Source organism: Palaemon carinicauda, chromosome 24 (genome assembly GCF_036898095.1).
Source record: "Palaemon carinicauda isolate YSFRI2023 chromosome 24, ASM3689809v2, whole genome shotgun sequence".
In the NCBI taxonomy this organism is placed as follows: Eukaryota; Metazoa; Arthropoda; class Malacostraca; order Decapoda; family Palaemonidae; genus Palaemon; species Palaemon carinicauda.
Window position 1 is genome coordinate 60,326,985 of NC_090748.1, and position 20,848 is coordinate 60,347,832.

Below are 20,848 nucleotides of genomic sequence, written 5' to 3' on the forward strand. Positions count from 1 at the left end.
GAACCTTAAATTCCGCGAGGAAAAATTTAGACCAGATTCCGTAGTTGAAAGGAACTTTGAAAGGTTTGATACGCCGCAGCCTGTCATGTAGCCCATTGTGTTGGAGGAGATCGTGTCTTTTTGAAAGGTAATGGGGTTGAAGGTAGATTTGACAGATGATAACGACGTGGTCGAGGAGCATCAAGAAGAGCTCAAGACGGAGGAATTGATTAAGGTCTAGACGATGCAGCATACGATACGGAGGGGTTGCAAGGTCTAAGGAGCGAGGAGGCGGAACCAGAGGACCTCCTTTCTATGAGGGAAATTAAGGATGTGTTGGCTAAGTTGTAGGGTGTGTCTGATTTTCTCTAAAAGAGCCACCCTGTTAAAAGGTCTTGTAGTCGTGCTTCAGATCTTTTCAACGACAATTGCCTAAGTCATTTCTGCAATATCTAGAAAGAGAGACAAAAACAAACCTCCTGAAATAAATTTCATTTAAAAGGCCAGCAACGATTGAAAGTGAAAGCGAGGCAAAAAGAGTGAAGTTAGGTGAGGAACAGTAAAAGAAAAATTAAAATAATATTAGAAAATAAGATACGTAACATTGAAATTTATTCTAGAAGTAAGTGTAAGCTAATAATAATTTAAGTAAAATTAAAGTCTAAGCGGTAAGATATGTAGTGTTAGCAGCAGTGTAATTACCAAACGTGTGTACCGTCCAATTCTCTCCCTCCCTTTCTCCCCTCCTCCCTCCCTCCTCCTCGGCACACATCGCTATTAGCCCTACCATCTGTCTAGAAGGTAAGAACTCCATAATGAAGCCCTCTTTTATTGGAGATCACAGTCCAACAATCATTCATATAATTTTGTTACTGAAGGTTGTAAATTGGAACAGTTATATCATGGATTTGGATGATTATAAGAGGTGGGAACAGATTAATTATGCTCCTATGCCAAGATTTTACTATAACACATTTTCTTTAGTTTCAACTTCTTTCATTTACAAAACTCAACCTTACAATTTAACAAAATTAAAGATTACCGCAAGGAAAACAATGCTTGAACATCTGGATCAGTTAAGAGGGAATTATTTGACAAATCAAGTTGTGTATAGAATTGAGTTGGGCTTGGGTAGAACGAGGGTTTGTAGGATAAACTCTGGCCCTAGTCCTAGTTTGTCACCAGTACACATAAAATTCTTGGAGCCTCTCGTCACGAAGTTCTCGTGGCCACCACACAAGACAAAAACATTTAATGGCATTAAAGCAGGTCATCAGCCTTTTAGGGTCACCTAGGAGGAGCATCAGCAGGGGCATAGTTCATATGCCAGGAGATTGGAGAGATGAAGCTGTGACCCTACCTTGACCAGTAGATGAAAGGGGTGATCGGTCCTGGAAAATAGAGTGAACGCTGGGTAGATTCTGTCAAAAGGGAAGTAGTCCTAATATTCAACTACACAAGGAAAGATATAAAGAATATGGAAATACATTCCTGGGGGGGGGGGGGATGCCACATCGCTCTATGAAGTTGACTTTTATGGTTTATAACAAAATAACAAAATGAATGAGGGATGAAATATTTGGACGATAAATGTGTAAAGTTAATGCAAAGGCATTGGTGATGTTATACATCAGATTCTGAAGCATAGCATTTTCATCTAAATAGCCGCAACACCGGACATGTGAACAATGAAAGACATTGGTGCAATTCCCGGATTAAGGTAGGGGTTTAATGCCTTCACTCGAGGGCAGGATATAAATATTTACCAATCAGGGATGGGCAAAGGTCAGGGCAATAAATTTTTACAAAAGTATAATCTCTCTCAAAGAGTTTGCCTCTAGGCTGGATGAGTTTCACATCTCGAAGAGGGTGGAAATTTAATTTAACCCTGGACAGGTAGCATGGACAAACTCTCCCGCTACAGGTAGCGTGGTGTCATATTGGTTACTTTCACTTTAGGTACTTATACCTAGTTACCATTATGCCCATTTAATATTCCTTTTTTTTAGTTTACTAATATAAAGACTCTACTTTCTATTGGTGAAAAAGAAGAAATTCCTGAATATAAAGATAATACTTTAATTACATGATTACAAAAACACGTATACAAATATACATTTGGTAAAGTAACAGGCACTATACCCTTAAAAATAACAAACTTCACTAATAACGAGTGTTTCTTGGAAGTAGAAGAGTTGCTCAGTGGACTGATGTAAAAACATCGTTGATTGGAGGGAAACTGTCAAATCTGTAAAGAAAAGAAAAAGCTATTAAGTTTTTTACACACAAAATCACAAAAACTTTTGGTGTGAATGGAAGGTTATATTTATTGTAGTAATACTTATTAGAGCTGGATGAAATTTTCTAAAAGTTATCTACAATGATCCTAGATGTTGGCAAAACATTACAAAAATATATATTTAGTAACTATAAACTGGAAAAGAATGGCTTGGTTTCAATGTAACCCTTACCGCACAAGATTTACGTAAAAGAAAGGCAAATTTAGAGTACTAATGAATGATGGATATACAAGAATATTTGCTAAAGTAATCTAAAATGACCCTAGATGAGGGCAAAAATTTTAAATATTATATTTATTAAGTACAAACTGGCAAACAAAATAATTTGTGAAACTTACCACGAGCGATGGCACTGATTGCAGACGTAGTTGATATGCGAGTTACATGCAGGCTTATGGTACTTCGCACACAGAAGCTTGGTCCTGGCATTAGAAGACGAAGGGCAGAGAGGGCATCTGTGGTGCTTGTTACTTTGTTTTGGAGTGTCTGGGGCTTCGTCTTCGGGCTCTCTTACCTGAAAAACAGAACAAATGAGGTAATTCATGTCCCTTGGGAGGTACCTCTTTTACCCAAGTCGACTAAGTGCCCAATCATGGATGAGTTCCACGGCCAATTCCACATAAAATTGCCTCCTGTTGTACAACTTGTTGCCAGGCAAGTTTTGGTGGATGTAGAAGGAATTATTCACCACAATATTGAGAATCCCATAGAAAACACATACAGGCCACCTCTAGGTCTTCCAGCTGCAGGTCAGGGCAGAACATATTTGGTCGAAGGTGTCGACTCCTCCCTTCATGGCATTATAAAACAAATAAATATGGCTTTTTTGGTTCTTAATAACCGTGGGATTGTGATGCAGAGTAGAATGAATCTAGATCCTTTTCGTGGTCTTCACATGTTGGCACAAAAGGGTAACCTTATCTTCTTAGTTATACGAGGCCACACATTCTTCCAATTCCAGGGGCGTTGTCAGCATGGCATGTAAGGTTTGGGACGAATAGTGCCAACTAAATTCATTCTCATTTTCCTACTAATAAGCTCTATGGGACTAAGGTCAGGAACAGGAGCAGCTGTTGTAACTGTAGGAGATGCTGAAGGAGGCACAGGAGACGCTGCAGAGGACACTTGAGATGGTGAAGGATGCGCAAGAGCAGGTGAAGAATGCTCATGATGAGCAGTAGAAGGCACAGGAGCTGCTGAAGAAGGCTTAGAAGCAAGGGAATGCAAAGGAACTGCATGCGAGACAGCCAGATCTTCCATTGCATCAGCTAATTCTTCCTCAAGTTTAGCAGACAAAACGTGGGCCTCATCCTCCTCCTCCTGCCAAGTGATGGCATCATGAAGGTCATCAAGGACACTGCCTGCTTCAAAAGTCACTGTAGGGGGTTCTTCTTCATAGCTACTCATGAAAAGGACCCCCAAATACTCATCCTCCGCTAGGTTTCTCCTAGCCATGCTGAAATCTGAAAATAGAATAAAAAAAAAAAAAATGATAATTAGAAATTATCCTCAAAATCACATTTTTGCTGCCCTCTGATCCATTATGGCGATTGGTATGGGTAATTACATCATTCATTGATATTTCAAAATAAACACAATGAAGTTATTTCAATAAGTAATAATGTAGTAATGTAAAATACAAAATTTTTGTGATTGCGTGACTTACCCGCTTCACGGTAACGTGGTGTTCGATATGCACCATTTACAACTTTGGAGGGTGATAGCTGGTGAAGGTGGTAGAGCAGAGGTGATGCAAGTGCTGCTTCCACTAAGACTGGTCGGTGAATAACTGTCCCAGGAAAAGAAGCAAGATCATGAGAGGTGTCTCTGCGCAGGAACCAAAAAAAACGCATATATATATATATATATATATATATATATATATATATATATATATATATATATATATATATATATATATATATATATATATATATATATATATATATATATATATATATATATATATATATATATATATATATATATATATATATATATATACTATATATATATATATATATATATATATATATATATATATATATATATATATATATATATATATATATATATATATATATATATATATATGTATATATATATATATATATATATATATATATATATATATATATATATATATATATATATATATATATATATATATATATATATATATATATATATATATATATACATATATATGAGTGTATATATATATATAGTCTTCTTCAATTTCACAAAAAATAGGCTTATTGAGAAAGTTTTCGATTTTCGGTGATCAATCTATTCTGAAGAAGTGTTTTAATTCTTTCATTCTACCTTGTTTTGAGTATTGTTCTCCTGTCTGGTGTTCAGCTGCTGATTCTCATCTTAATTTGTTGAACAGAAACTTACGGTCTATTAAATTTCTTATTCCTGATCTAGATATTAATCTCTGGCACCGTCGTTCAATTAGTTCATTATGTATGTTGCATAAGATTTTTCACAACTCTGACCATCCTTTACATTCAGATCTCCCTGGACAATTCTATCCTGTTCGTAATACTAGGCCGGCAGTTAATTCTAATAGCCAGGCCTTCTCCATCACGAGGCTCAATACTACGCAGTACTCTAGAAGTTTTATTCCAGCTGTGACCAAGTTGTGGAATGATCTTCCTAATCAGGTGGTTGAATCAGTAGAACTTCAAAAGTTCAAAGTTGGAGCAAATGCTTTTTTGTTGACCAGGCAGACATAGTCTTTTTATAGTTTATTTATGACATATTTGTTTTTGATGTTGTTGATAGTTTATTATATGACATGTCTGTTTTGACGTTGTTTCTTATTTTAGAATGATTTATTGTTAATTTGTTCTCTTCATTTATTTATTTCCTTGTTTCCTTTCCTCACTGAGCTATTTTTCCCTGTTGGAGCCCCTGGGCTTATAGCATCTTGCTTTTCCAACTAGGGTTGTAGCTTGGATAGTAATAATAATAATAATATATATATATATATATATATATATATATATATATATATATATATATATATATATATATATATATATATATATATATATATATATATATATAAGGAGATCGTTGAATAGGTAAATTGTTAAATATGGTTAATGAAGCTAGTCAGTGAGATAGTTTGCAGTCATGAAAAAATATGTCATCTCTTATTTTTATTGTGAAAATTTAGAAATACATTAATATAAACAAAATATTTTTATATCTCATTTTTTTTTCTAAACTGGTCATTCAAGTATGACCCCTGTAAAATTTAATTTAAGCTTCCTGTCTGAATCATTTGGTGTTTGTGCAGGATGTACCAACCGTGTGTCTCACAATTGTACATAATTCCTTTTGCATATATTATGCTTGTATCTTCGCTCTTCCCTCGCACAAAACGAACATGAAAATTCATGCCTGCTGTTTCCTCTGTAACATTGTCTGTCTGGTTAACTTGTTATGTCCTGTTGCCTTGAGGTTTTGTATATAAAGGAGAGTGTTCTATAACAATATAACTCAGTTGATTGCATCCTGCCTATGAGTTCACAACCCTCACTCGGCACCGTCACATTGGTGACCCCGGAAGTCGACTCGCTCCCACTGCCTTCCACCCCCACCTCCCTTGCCCCTCCATCGTTGGTACTATGACGGAGACAGACTCTACTACAGCAGTTGGGGCTGCGGCCGCCCCATTGAAACTTTCACCGTTCGCCACAGGAGAGGCGTTTGCTTGGTTTCAGCGCGCAGAATTCCACTTTCGTATCAGGGGCGTGACTCGCTCATCCACCAAAGCAGATTATGTTCTTGCGGCGATACCCAAGGACACCTTCCCAGAAATATCCGACTGGCTCTGTGAACAAGGAGACACCCCAATAGCGTATGATGCCCTCAAAACATACCTTCTGCAGCAATACTCGCCGTTGCCAGCCGCCCGTATAGCAAAGCTTTTTCAGCTCTCGCAACAACCGTTGGGGGACCAAAGGGCTTCGCTTGCCCTCAGGGAAATGACCAGTATCGCTCGCCTTCAACCTGGCGTAGACGGCTCTCCTCGTGAGGTGAACCTACTTCGTGCCCTTTGTATACGCCGTTTACCCGAACCTGTACGCGCTGCCATACCCGATGTTGATAGATTACCCATAAAGGACTTGATGACCAAAGCCGATGCCCTTATGGACAGCCACTTCGAGACCTCCATCAACGCCTCCACCCCTGACGACCAGGATGCCTATTCAACGTCAACCGAAGCTGACATGAATGCCGTAGGACATACACGCTCACCCCGTGACGTGCCGAAGCAGCGACAAAGCCGCCCACCACTCACCAATCGCTCGCGCCCCAACGGACGACTTCTACAGCCACTTACTACCTCCCATCCACCGCAGTTTTGCTACTACCACTTCAGATTCGGGGCAACCGCGAAGAAATGTGCCAAGGATTGTCAGTAGCCAAAAAACATGTAAGTAGGCCATCGCTTGTGGCAGTGGCCTCCCATGTTTCTAATCTTTTCTTTTTACAGGATGCAGGAACAGGCGTACGATTTTTGGTAGACACGGGTGCTTGTCGTTCTCTTTTGCCAAGGAAACTCTTCAAGGCACGACGAAGTCTGTCTACATCTGCCGACGTCCTCTTAGTAGCTGCCAACGGATCTGCGATACCCACCTACGGTTACGAGAACCTCACATTATCGTTCGGAAACGGTAAATTCAATTGGAAGTTTCTCGTTGCTGACGTCACAATGCCAATCCTCGGTGCGGATTTCCTCTCTCATTTCCACCTTCTGGTCGATGTCGCCCACCGACGATTGGTCAACGCAGACTCGTACTTGTCGACACCTCTTCAACCCGCCCCCTCTAACCTCGCTCTCCACATCAGCGCACCCACGGATGCCTACGCCCACCTCCTCACGTCGTACCCGGAAGTTTTCCGTCCAGAACTTCGCTAAACGCCCTCGGTTCCTGCCAAGCACGGTATTTATCACCATATCAAGACGACGGGACCCCCAGTCTTCGCAAAATTCAGACGTCTGGCACCGGAACGATTGGCAGTCGCCAAACAGACGTTCGCCGAAATGGAGAAAATGGGCCTTTGCCAAAAGGCCTCCAGCCCATGGTCGTCACCCTTACACATTGTTCCGAAGAAAGACGGCTCCCTCCGTCCATGCGGGGATTACAGGCGCCTGAACATGCAAACAGAACCGGATCACTACCCCCTCCCAAACATTGCCGATGTGACCTCCTACCTGCACAAAGCGAAGGTTTTCTCTACGCTCGACCTCCTGAAGGGGTATTATCAGGTGCCTATGAACCCTTAAGACATCCCCAAGACCGCCATCACCACTCCGTTTGGTACATACACCTTCAATTACTCCTGTTTTGGCCTTCGTAATGCTGGGGCAACGTTTCAACGTCTCATGGATGGCATCTTAGGGCACCTCCCTTTCTGTGTATGTTATGTGGACGACATACTTGTGTTCTCCGCCTCAAAAGAGGAACACCTCCGTCACCTGCGCATCGTGCTCGACCACCTGGAACAAAACGGCCTTGTAGTCCGGTACGACAAGTGTACCTTTGGCGCCAACGAAGTGTCGTTCTTAGGGCACCGTATCACTCCTGAAGGAGTCCATCCCCTCCCTGAGAAGGTAGCAGCCGTTCAGAATTTCCCCGCGCCCTCGACCGTCAAAGCTCTGCAGGAATTCTTGGGCATGATCAACTATTATCACCGTTTTCTGCCAGCCATTGCCGCCACTCTTGCTCCCCTCTACGCCTCCCTCAAGGGCAAGCCAAAGGACCTGAAGTGGGGTCCCCTTCAAGAAGCAGCCTTCTGCAATGCAAAGAAGGCCCTATCAGCTGCTGCGGCTCTCACTTTTCCTATCCCACACGCCCCTCTCCTTCTCTCCACCGATGCCAGCGACGTCGCTATTGGTGCAGTACTCGAGCAGGTGGTCAAAGGTTCGCCCCGCCCATTGGCCTTCTTCAGCAGAAAACTGTCCAAGGCAGAATCAGGTTATTCTACCTTTGATCGAGAATTGCTGGCGGTGCACTTGGCTGTCCGTCACTTTCGCCATTTCTTAGAAGGTACGCCCTTCGTCATTCACACAGACCACATGCCTCTGGTGCACGCCTTCACTCGACAGTCTGACGCCTGGTCCGCCCGTCAACGCCGACATCTCTCCACCGTGGCTGAATACAATTGCACCCTCCAATACGTCCCTGGGAAATTGAATCCCGTTGCCGATGCCCTGTCAAGAAACACGTTGGCTGCCGTTCAACTGGGATTGGATTACGACGCCCTGGCTGAAGCCCAACGACAGGATCCAGAGTATCAAGCTTGTAGGACATCATGCACGTCCCTCCGTTAGGAAGATTTTCCCCTCGAAGACTCCAACACCACCCTCCTCTGTGACGTCAGTACTGGTAGACCGCGACCTTGGATTCCTGCTCCCATGCACCGACAGGTGTTTGATTTCATTCACTGCCTTTCACATCCCCCGTGCCGTTCTACTGCACAGCTGCTGAAGGCAAAGTTCATTTGGCACGGCATTTCTAAGGATGCTAAGGATTGGGTCCGCGCCTGTACTTCTTGCCAAATTTCCAAAGTACATCGGCACACGGATTCAGGAGTGGGCACCTTTCCTCAACCTCAGCGTCGTTTCACCCATATTCACGTCGACGTTGTAGGCCCCCTACCCACATCACAAGGACATCGTTACCTGTTTACCGTCATCGACCGCTTCACTCGTTGGCCTGAAGCCATTCCCATGGAAACTGCAACGTCCGCCTCATGTACATCTGCCTTACTCTCTGGATGGATTGCAAGATTTGGTATCCCTGAGCATATTACTTCTGACAGGGGAACCACTTTCACCTCTCAATTGTGGACGTCATTAGCGAATCTCCTGGGCATCACCCTACATCAGACAACGGCCTACAACCCCGCTGCCAATGGAATGGTTGAACGTTTTCATCGCACCCTCAAAGCAGCTTTGATGTCCCGCTGCAAGGATTGCAACTGGTTTACTCAGCTTCCCTGGGTCCTCCTGGGACTAAGGACCACTCCTAAAGACGCCCTCGATGTCTCGGCAGCTGAAATGGTGTATGGCGACCCGTTGGTCGTCCCTGCCGAATTTTTCCCTTCTACAACCTCCTCCGATGATCTCCAGCGCATACGTCACGTCGTGGGAAAATTTGCTCCGTGCCGCCAGACTTACAATCCCCCAGCGAAGCATCACATACCAAAGGACTTGCACTCTGCAACTCACGTCTTCCTGCGCAACGACACTAGCGAGCCACCACTAACGTTCCGTTACACGGGCCCTTTCCTTGTTATCCGACGCAGTCCGAAAGCATTCCTCCTAAACATTCGGGGCAAAGAAGACTGGGTCTCCATTGATCGTCTAAAACCTGCTTATCTTCTGCCAGATGACCCGCCTACAGTTCGCCTCTCCAGATCAGGGCGCCCTATTTAACATGTACAGTATGTCTTTTTTAGGGGGGGAGCCATGTACCAACCGTGTGTCACACAATTGTACATAATTCCTTTTGCATATATTATGCTTGTATCTTCGCTCTTCCCTCGCACTAAACGAACATGAAAATTCATGTCTGCTGTTTCCTCTGTAACATTGTCTGTCTTGTTAACTTTTTATGTGCTGTTGCCTTGAGGTTTTGTATATAAAGGAGAGTGTTCTATAACAATGTAACTCAGTTGATTGCATCCTGCCTTTGAGTTCACAACCCTCACTCGGCACCGTCACAAGGATCTGTTATCCACTTACCTGTTAATATTAATCATATGAGGCATGCGGTTCTTTTCTTTAGTGCATAATGCAAAAACATGCAGCACGAAAGCAGTCTTGCAGTCACGAGGACAATTTGCCAGGCCTACCATAAGTGAAGCCTCAGACAGCAGTCACGTAGAACAGCTTGGCTTTGACGTATGAATGCTCTGCTGTCCTCCTCCTGTTATGGGTGTGTTTACTATTGTGAATGGAAAGTTTACTGGGTATTACGTCTGATGTCATAGTTCACGTCACAACTAGCCTCTTTCTGGGTGCGTCTAAATTTAGCTAATTTACCCTTTCAATTTCTTATGTTTACTCTGGTAAGTGCCTTTAATATTCACTTTAGACATTACTGCATATTTTTGCCAATTAGGCTGTGGCTTCAAATACCCATTTAAAAATTGTGACCCATATCCGATGTTTTGGTAGGATTTTATCAACCAAAATCAATTGGACACGGCCGTGAAATGCATAGTAGTTACTTCCTAGTCTCAGTGGAGAGGGAGACAAAATAGTTTTTCGTAAGTCATTAACACAGCACACTTTACATATATTTGTTCACAGCTTAGTGGACCAGTTGTGACTTCCACCCCTACTATGATAGTCCATTTTATTCTAACTGCCCTCTAATTGCCCACTTCCCTGAAAGGGCAGTTATATAGTTGAATCTATGGGGTTGGGTCTTGCACCCACACTACTCATGTAGGAGGAGCTCCATTCTTTGTTGCAAGCCACAGGTTTCGTGACCTTCTATCCTCCATCCATCTCGCACTCCTACATGTGGTGTAAGGAGATGGAATAAAAAATGGGGTTTTGTTGACGTTTTCTACGGTGCCGCATATTCGGAGTCGTTACCTTACTGGAGAAATTCATTATGATTGTTTTTCATGGGGCCAAGGGCCAGTACTTTTATTCCCATTCTCCATGACACTTCTCTTCCTTCCTTTGCTTCTATTTCAATCTCTAGGGACCCATTTTGTTATTCTTATTGCCCATCTATTATCTATCATTCGCATTATTTTTCCTGCCCATGTCCATTCCTTTTTCTTATGTTGTTAAAATATCCTCTACTCTAGTTTGCTCTCATATCTATGTTGCTCTTTTTCTGTCTTTTAGTGGTATTCCCAATATTATTCTTTCCATAAGTCTTTGAGTTGAAACTATTGTATGCTCCAAGGGTTCAGTAAGGCTTCAATTTGCCGATTTCTTAGAAGGTACGCCCTTCGTCATTCGCACAGACCACATGCCTCTGGTGCACGCCTTCACTCGACAGTCTGACGCCTGGTCCGCCCGTCAACGCCGACATCTCTCCACCGTGGCTGAATACAATTGCACCCTCCAATACGTCCCTGGGAAATTGAATCCCGTTGCCGATGCCCTGTCAAGAAACACGTTGGCTGCCGTTCAACTGGGATTGGATTACGACGCCCTGGCTGAAGCCCAACGACAGGATCCAGAGTATCAAGCTTGTAGGACATCATGCACGTCCCTCCGTTAGGAAGATTTTCCCCTCGAAGACTCCAACACCACCCTCCTCTGTGACGTCAGTACTGGTAGACCACGACCTTGGATTCCTGCTCCCATGCGCCGACAGGTGTTTGATTTCATTCACGACCTTTCACATCCCCCGTGCCGTTCTACTGCACAGCTGCTGAAGGCAAAGTTCATTTGGCACGGCATTTCTAAGGATGCTAAGGATTGGGTCCGCGCCTGTACTTCTTGCCAAACTTCCAAAGTACATCGACACACGGATTCAGGAGTGGGCACCTTTCCTCAACCTCAGCGTCGTTTCGCCCACATTCACGTCGACGTTGTAGGCCCCCTACCCACATCACAAGGACATCGTTACCTGTTTACCGTCATTGACCGCTTCACTCGTTGGCCTGAAGCCATTCCCATGGAAACTGCAACGTCCGCCTCATGTACATCTGCCTTATTCTCTGGATGGATTGCAAGATTTGGTATCCCTGAGCATATTACTTCTGACAGGGGAACCACTTTCACATCTCAATTGTGGACGTCATTAGCGAATCTCCTGGGCATCACCCTACATCAGACAATGGCCTACAACCCCGCTGCCAATGGAATGGTTGAACGTTTTCATCGCACCCTCAAAGAAGCTTTGATGTCCCGCTGCAAGGATTGCAACTGGTTTACTCAGCTTCCCTGGGTCCTCCTGGGACTAAGGACCACTCCTAAAGACGCCCTCGATGTCTCGGCAGCTGAAATGGTGTATGGCGACCCGTTGGTCGTCCCTGCCTAATTTTTTTCCTTCTACAACCTCCTCCGATGATCTCCAGCGCATACGTCACGTCGTGGAAAAATCTACTCCGTGCCGCCAGACTTAAAAGCCCCCAGCGAAGCATCACATACCAAAGGACTTGCACTCTGCAACGCACGTCTTCCTGCGCAACGACACTAGCGAGCCACCACTAACGCCCCGTTACACGGGCCCTTTCCTTGTGATCCGACGCATTCCGAAAGCATTCCTACTAAACATTCGGGGCAAAGAAGACTGGGTCTCCATTGATCGTCTAAAACCTGCTTATCTTCTGCCAGATGACCCGCCTACAGTTCGCCTCTCCAGATCAGGGCGCCCTATTTAACATGTACAGTATGTCTTTTTTAGGGGGGGAGCCATGTACCAACCGTGTGTCACACAATTGTACATAATTCCTTTTGCATATATTATGCTTGTATCTTCGCTCTTCCCTCGCACTAAACGAACATGAAAATTCATGTCTGCTGTTTCCTCTGTAACATTGTCTGTCTTGTTAACTTGTTATGTGCTGCTGCCTTGAGGTTTTGTATATAAAGGAGAGTGTTCTATAACAATGTAACTCAGTTGATTGCATCCTGCCTTTGAGTTCACAACCCTCACTCGGCACCGTCACAAGGATCTGTTATCCACTTACCTGTTAATATTAATCATATGAGGCATGCGGTTCTTTTCTTTATTGCATAATGCAAAAACATGCAGCACGAAAGCAGTCTTGCAGTCACGAGGACAATTTGCCAGGCCTACCATAAGTGAAGCCTCAGACAGCAGTCACGTAGAACAGCTTGGCTTTGACGTATGAATGCTCTGCTGTCCTCCTCCTGTTATGGGTGTGTTTACTATTGTGAATGGAAAGTTTACTGGGTATTACGTCTGATGTCATAGTTCACGTCACAACTAGCCTCTTTCTGGGTGCGTCTAAATTTAGCTAATTTACCCTTTCAATTTCTTATGTTTACTCTGGTAAGTGCCTTTAATATTCACTTTAGACATTACTGCATATTTTTGCCAATTAGGCTGTGGCTTCAAATACCCATTTAAAAATTGTGACCCATATCCGATGTTTTGGTAGGATTTTATCAACCAAAATCAATTGGACACGGCCGTGAAATGCATAGTAGTTACTTCCTAGTCTCAGTGGAGAGGGAGACAAAATAGTTTTTCGTAAGTCATTAACACAGCACACTTTACATATATTTGTTCACAGCTTAGTGGACCAGTTGTGACTTCCACCCCTACTATGATAGTCCATTTTATTCTAACTGCCCTCTAATTGCCCACTTCCCTGAAAGGGCAGTTATATAGTTGAATCTATGGGGTTGGGTCTTGCACCCACACTACTCATGTAGGAGGAGCTCCATTCTTTGTTGCAAGCCACAGGTTTCGTGACCTTCTATCCTCCATCCATCTCGCACTCCTACATGTGGTGTAAGGAGATGGAATAAAAAATGGGGTTTTGTTGACGTTTTCTACGGTGCCGCATATTCGGAGTCGTTACCTTACTGGAGAAATTCATTATGATTGTTTTTCATGGGGCCAAGGGCCAGTACTTTTATTCCCATTCTCCATGACACTTCTCTTCCTTCCTTTGCTTCTATTTCAATCTCTAGGGACCCATTTTGTTATTCTTATTGCCCATCTATTATCTATCATTCGCATTATTTTTCCTGCCCATGTCCATTCCTTTTTCTTATGTTGTTAAAATATCCTCTACTCTAGTTTGCTCTCATATCTATGTTGCTCTTTTTCTGTCTTTTAGTGGTATTCCCAATATTATTCTTTCCATAAGTCTTTGAGTTGAAACTATTGTATGCTCCAAGGGTTCAGTAAGGCTTCAATTTGCCGATTCATAATTTAATGCAGATAGGACCATGTTATTATGTATATTTCTTTTTAGAGAAAATTATATATTAATGTCATAACTTCATTTTGCTTACCAAACGCTCTCCATCCCATGCTTACCTTTTTATAACACCAATCTCATATCCTGGGGAAGTACGTACATTCATTAACAATCTCTAGAAGTTCGTCCATAAACCTTTTATCTTTTCTTTGCGTTTCCATTAAACATTATATTACTTTTACTCAAATTAATTCTTAGTTCAACATATCTGCTTTCTCAATTCAAAATTTCTATCACTTTTTTTTTTTTTTTTTTTGCAATTCCTCCCAAGATTCACTAAACACATGGCATTTGCAAATCTTAGGTTGTTAAGGAATTCCCCATTAATAGTAATTCCTACAGTTTCTCAGTCTAAATTCTTAAAAGCTCCTTCTAGCCAAGCTGTGGATAATTTAGGAGACATGGTGCCTCCCTGCATAACTCTTTTGTCAGTTGGGATTTTCTCCTTATATTTATGTAGTTTTTGGATTGTTGTAATTACTTATAGATATATTCAATTGTTCTAACATGAAATTCAACTATTCCTTTCATTACTGACGATGTTTTGACAGAAACAAAATCTTTCTTATCATTTTTTAATACCCATTTCTAAATTATGCTTGTTTCATTGATTAATAAAGTCTAGCTGTCTTGCTATTGTCCTGATATGATCTTTATAAATGTGCTATATATTACTGGAAGTTACCTTACTAGGTGAAAACTTTTCTGGTCTTTTTAATATCTCCCTTTTTGTGAATCAGAGTAATGATACAGTTTTTCCATGGTGTAGGTTTAAAACATTTTTGCAGTAGTAATTTTGTGTAAATCTCAGCTAGTTTCACAACTAGGAAATATCACCCACCTGCAGCTTTGCCTCTGCTTGGCATTTACCTCTACTGTATTTAACTGTCATCTGAAATTATCCTTCCCGGCACTTGGCTAATGATGGCTGAGCTCCTCCCACAAACAACTGAGAATAAAGGCCACGTAATTATTTCGTGAGTTGATTATTTCTTTATAAGTTTGTCTACATATGTTGCTACGTTTACTGTACCATATAAAACATAATAAAAAACCTTGTTCAATAAATGAATCCTTTGAAGTAACATCAAAGTATTCATAACTTAATCTTATATTTTATATTTTCATTCCCTGGGGTTCTTTTGCATATATATATATATATATATATATATATATATATATATATATATATATATATATATATATATATATATATATATATATGTATATATATATATATATATATATATATATATATATATATATATATATATATATAAAGGTACAACAATGATGTAATACGTGTATAAAAACTAGGAGTATTTTTGTTGATATTACAAAGAACTTTTACAGCTTTCGTCCATCATCTGTGGACTTGGTCACTAAAATGTTTATAAAATTACAAGTCTGGTACTGATGTAAGGAAAAACAGAAACACATAAACAATTCAAATATATAACCATAGACTTAAAAACAGATTAAAAGCAATTACATAACAGTTTCAGGTTATTGGGCCCTTGTCTTTTCAAAAATTCTCTGAGATCTTTTGGGAGGCATGTTGCAATGGTCACCATCCAAATCGATGTTCTGGTAATTCTGTGATGGATGCACCTGCGAAGGAGGGCAGAGGAAGAAGCATCTCTTATCTTGGCACATATATTTCTACAATTAAGGATTTTGCCAAATCCGGAATGAATGCCAACGATGACTTCAAAGCTGAGCAAAGAACACACTCTGCACAAATCATACACTCTATTATTGCATTTGCATAGCAAATGCAACAAACAAGGAAAAGGGCAAAGTGCCCCTGACAGTCATTAGAAAGCATTTGCAACTGGCTGCCACATGCCAAGATATATGGACAAAAATGAGTAAGCACTGAAATGGACTAATCGGATCTGTCAACATCTGGTGCGTCAACACCTTTCATGAGATACGGTAAATGTCCTCTTGATAAGAAACAAAGTTTTTTGGGGGTCAGAAAGATAGTAATGAGCAGCTCTATCAGACAAGGACAGTGAACACTCAGTAATCTCTTTAAAAAACCTGTTGAAAGACGCAATAATGGCACAATGATTACAAGACTTGAAATATGCATTTTACCAGGGGTTGCTCTTTCAGCTGATGTTTGGTACCAGAAAACCTGTTGGGCAAAGCACTTTCTTTTCAAATGACAGTGAAAAGTTAGTACCACTGAAAGCAGAACAGGTCGCAAAGAACCCTTGCTATAGATTGCAAAATTTACTCGAGGTGATTAACCTTAATGAGGTTCAAATGCAGAACCAAACAGATCTACCAATCTGAGATATAGAAACCACGTATGTTAATATGATTGGTATAGAACGTCTGGAGAATCACATGCTTACATTTAATAAAAGCTCATTTAAAGATAATTATTACCTTGCCACATGTAAGACAGGAATTCAGGTTATGAAAAAAAGCATTGCAAACTTTGCCAACACAGCCAATGATAAAAATACCTTAGAGGTCGAAGTGACATCCAGGATATTCTAGAACTGTATACCACTCTCCTCTGGATCATTAAAATACCTGATGACATGGGAACTCAAGGGAGAGCCAAAGTTAATGACAAAGCTGCACTTAGAGTGAGCCAAAATATCATATATTGATTCAAATATAACTGGCAGTTGAACTGAAAGTCAAGAAGAGAATCAACCATATTCAGGCACCCCATCAATTTGAAAACCCCCTGGACATTTTCATCATGACATCCGCAGCAAGTTGCTGATGGGTCTTCTCAGTCCATATGATGACAGTGTTCTGTATGGCCGTAAACAACTAATTAAAACAGGTCTGGTCTGTGTTTATTTTTTGACAAAACAATCAAGAGTTCCAAGGTCTGTATATACCATTATTCGTGAAGAAGGGGATCTTTGTGATCTTTGCAACAAATACAACTGACTTTTAAGAGGACACTTCTGACTATATATATATATATGTGTGTATACATATATATATATATATATATATATATATATATATATATATATATATATATATATATATATGTATATATATATATATATATATATATATATATATGTATACACACATATATATATATATAAAAATATATATATATATATATATATATATATATATATATATATATATATATATATATATATATATATATATATATATATATATATATATATATATATATATATACATACACACAGACAGACAGACAGACACACACACACACACACACACACATATATATATATATATATATATATATATATATATATATATATATATATATATATATATATATATATATATATATATAGGTGTGTGTGTGTGTGTGTGTATACACGCATAACACATTTTTCTCTCTCTCTCTCTCTCTCTCTCTCTCTCTCTCTCTCTCTCTCTCTCTCTCTCTCTCTCTCTCTCTCTCTCTCTCATTGTTTATCACAGAATTGTGTTCCTATTTTTGTGTGTGTACGCATACACCTCCCTTCTCTCCACAATAATTAACAGGAATACATTTTTAATAAGGCAAAGGGGAACCTGAATAGGAGAAAAGGGTTATTAATTCGTTACCATTAATCGGATATGTCTAGTGGATTCAGTCTCAAATTCGGTAGATGAAATGAAATTCATGAACGAAACTCAATTAAATCAGATTAATTTCTAATCAAAATTAAATCAATTAAAAACCTTTACTTCAATCGTAGCCTCTTGAGGGGCTCTTTCGGTGAGGGAATTCGCTTGATTAGGTGAGTTTGGCAAATTGATTTTTCGTGTTGATATTCTGGGATGATAATGTCCTGTGATTCCTACTTGTCTTGAAATATTGGACTTATACAGAAACGGTTATATGTATCAGATATGAGGGAATAGTACTCGCTTATTGTATGTATGTGTCTCACTCTTTATATGTGTTATTTACATTTTATACATTCGTTTTAACGGTATTTACATCTTAAAAAACTTTTATTTCATATTTGATTTGTATCTGCATAATAATTTCCGTGGTAGACGAATTTATTCTATAAAGAAAAAAAAATATGTAGGATGAAGCAAATGCTCACAAATATTATTCATAAATTTTGTAAACCACTACGTTATTTTTTCATACACATTTGCACGGATTTATGATAGAAAATGATAGAAGCGTGTTTTTTTACAAATCTCAAATGTTTAAGGATTATTCTCATCAGCAACATTAGCTCTATTTTACATTTCGAGTCATTTGCAGCATTTCAAGCTATGTAGTTCCTTACTTCCAATTGACTTTTTTAACTGATCTCACATTGTATTCCATTATTTGATAAATCATTATATCACTTAGAAAATATGACAGCATTTCATTTTAATTGCAAAGACTTGGTTCTCAGCCTTGATAATCACTGTCGAATCATATTGTACTATCTATTGGCAGAAAAAAAATGACGGTCTGAAACCAGTCGAAGAAGTTTATCAGGAATTATGAAGATTGAGTTTCCCCTCTGTATTCGATTAAGGAACGATACTTTTCAACAAAAGCAAATTTTCTAGGACGATATTATCCATTAACCATTACAATATTATTCCAGTCCAATGCTACATTTAACGTTACAGAGCACCTTATTTTTCTTTCCTACTATTTTTAATTGGTTATAATGCTTAATTGCAATTTTTTCAATAACGGTCCTGAAAAAAAAAAACAATTAACTTTATTTGTATCTCCCATATTAATCTACAACAGAAATTGTGGCCATCACATATAAAAGAACATATAGGTAAAAATAACGGATTTTGAGCGAAGCAAAAAATCTATTCTTAGATGAGATGGCCATGTCATCTTGATGGAAGTTCCTTAAAGTAGCTTCCTAAGGGATATATGTACTACAGTGATATTCCCAGAGAATTTTACCTTTAGGTATCCAGAATTCTAATTCCTGGCGCGAATATCCTTAAAATTTCTCCTAGGGATATCGCAATATCAGCGGACGCATTCTTGACACGTCTCCATAGCAATCTGCACCCCAAACAGCGTTTTCGCTTCAAAGAGGGTGTGGCAAAATAAAAGGGAGCCGTCCAAAGGCTATCCCCGCTCTCGTAATACTATTGGGAGTACAACAGCGCCATTCCCACGATGGCGGACATTCCTTGTAGCATTGAGCGTGGTGTTACAGATACAGTACCACGGTAGGGATACTGTGAAGATCTTTTCTTTTAGAAGAGATGGGTGGGTCCATCAGGACGACATGGTCATCTCACCCACAAGTAGATTTTTCGCTTCGCTCAAAATCCGTCTTTTGGGCTGAAGCCATGTCGTCCTGATGGAAGCATACCAGAGCATTAGTGTATCTGTGGATTTTTATCAGTGCCTTAACCTTATAGCAACCTTTTCTATGGTCATGGGGACCACATGAGACAAGGGACGTTACCGTTATTCGTCATCATCACTAATCATAACCAATGTTAGTGCTTCCTGCCTCCTACAGGGAAGAGTCATTCTAGACAGTAGAGAAGGGATCTTGAGGTTAACATACATAGTATGACCAAACATAAGTACACACTGAATATACAAATAGTCTCATAGTTGTATATTTTGCTAAAATAACATCAGTGTCTCTTATATCTATTATTTGATGCATACAAATATATGAGGGATACTTACTTTGGTAAGTTGAAGAACTCTGGCATGTATACATACAATTGTCTGGCGAAAGTGGACGCACTAGCTTCTAATTGTGACGACGCCGAGTAAGGCTGTGAACTCAAAGGCAGGTTGGAAACGACTGAGTTATATTATTGTAGAACATTCTCCTTATATACAAAACCTCAAGGCAACAGGACATAACAAGTTCACAAGACAGATAATATTACAGAGGAAAAACCAGACATGAATTTTCATGTTCGTTTTAGTGCGAGGGAAGAGCGAAGATACAAGCATAATATATACAAAAGGAATTATGTACAATTGTGTGAAACACGGTTGGTACATAATAGACATTTATTACTGATAAATGACTAAAAGAGATGTTCAGTAAAACGAATGTAGTATGACAATGGGATTATACCTGTAACGAGTACAGAAACTGTATTTCCTTCTAGAAGGAAGAAATGATGCGTGCCACTCTGAGACTGAAGAAAAATTATAAAACAATTTCTCTTCATAATTCCTGTACTGGTTACTTCTATCTGCACTGTGTACTTCGTACACCGGCACTAGTGCTATCTGTATAATTCCACACCTGGGATTATGAACAGAGCTAGTGTTATCATGGTAACACTTAATCAAAAGAAGTCACACCTAGGAAGGGTGACCTCTTCTCCCTTTAATTGACAGTCCCTGTCAATTAGCTGTTCATCGTAGAATTAGACGGCAGGTTAAATATTCTACCTGGCATCACCACATATTGCTTCAGATCATGGATTTGTCACGCAGAATGTAAGTAGAACACTCTGGGTGATTCTCATCTGGTACATGTGCGAGGACATGTGAGGTCCCAAACCATAAAATGTTTACCACAGTAATTAGGGGGCAGGTTTTAATACACTACCTGCTGCCACTACGAAGTGTTTCAGTTCATCCACTTGTTTTGCATAGTGTTTGTAAAACGCTCTGGATGATTTCCATCCAGTGTATG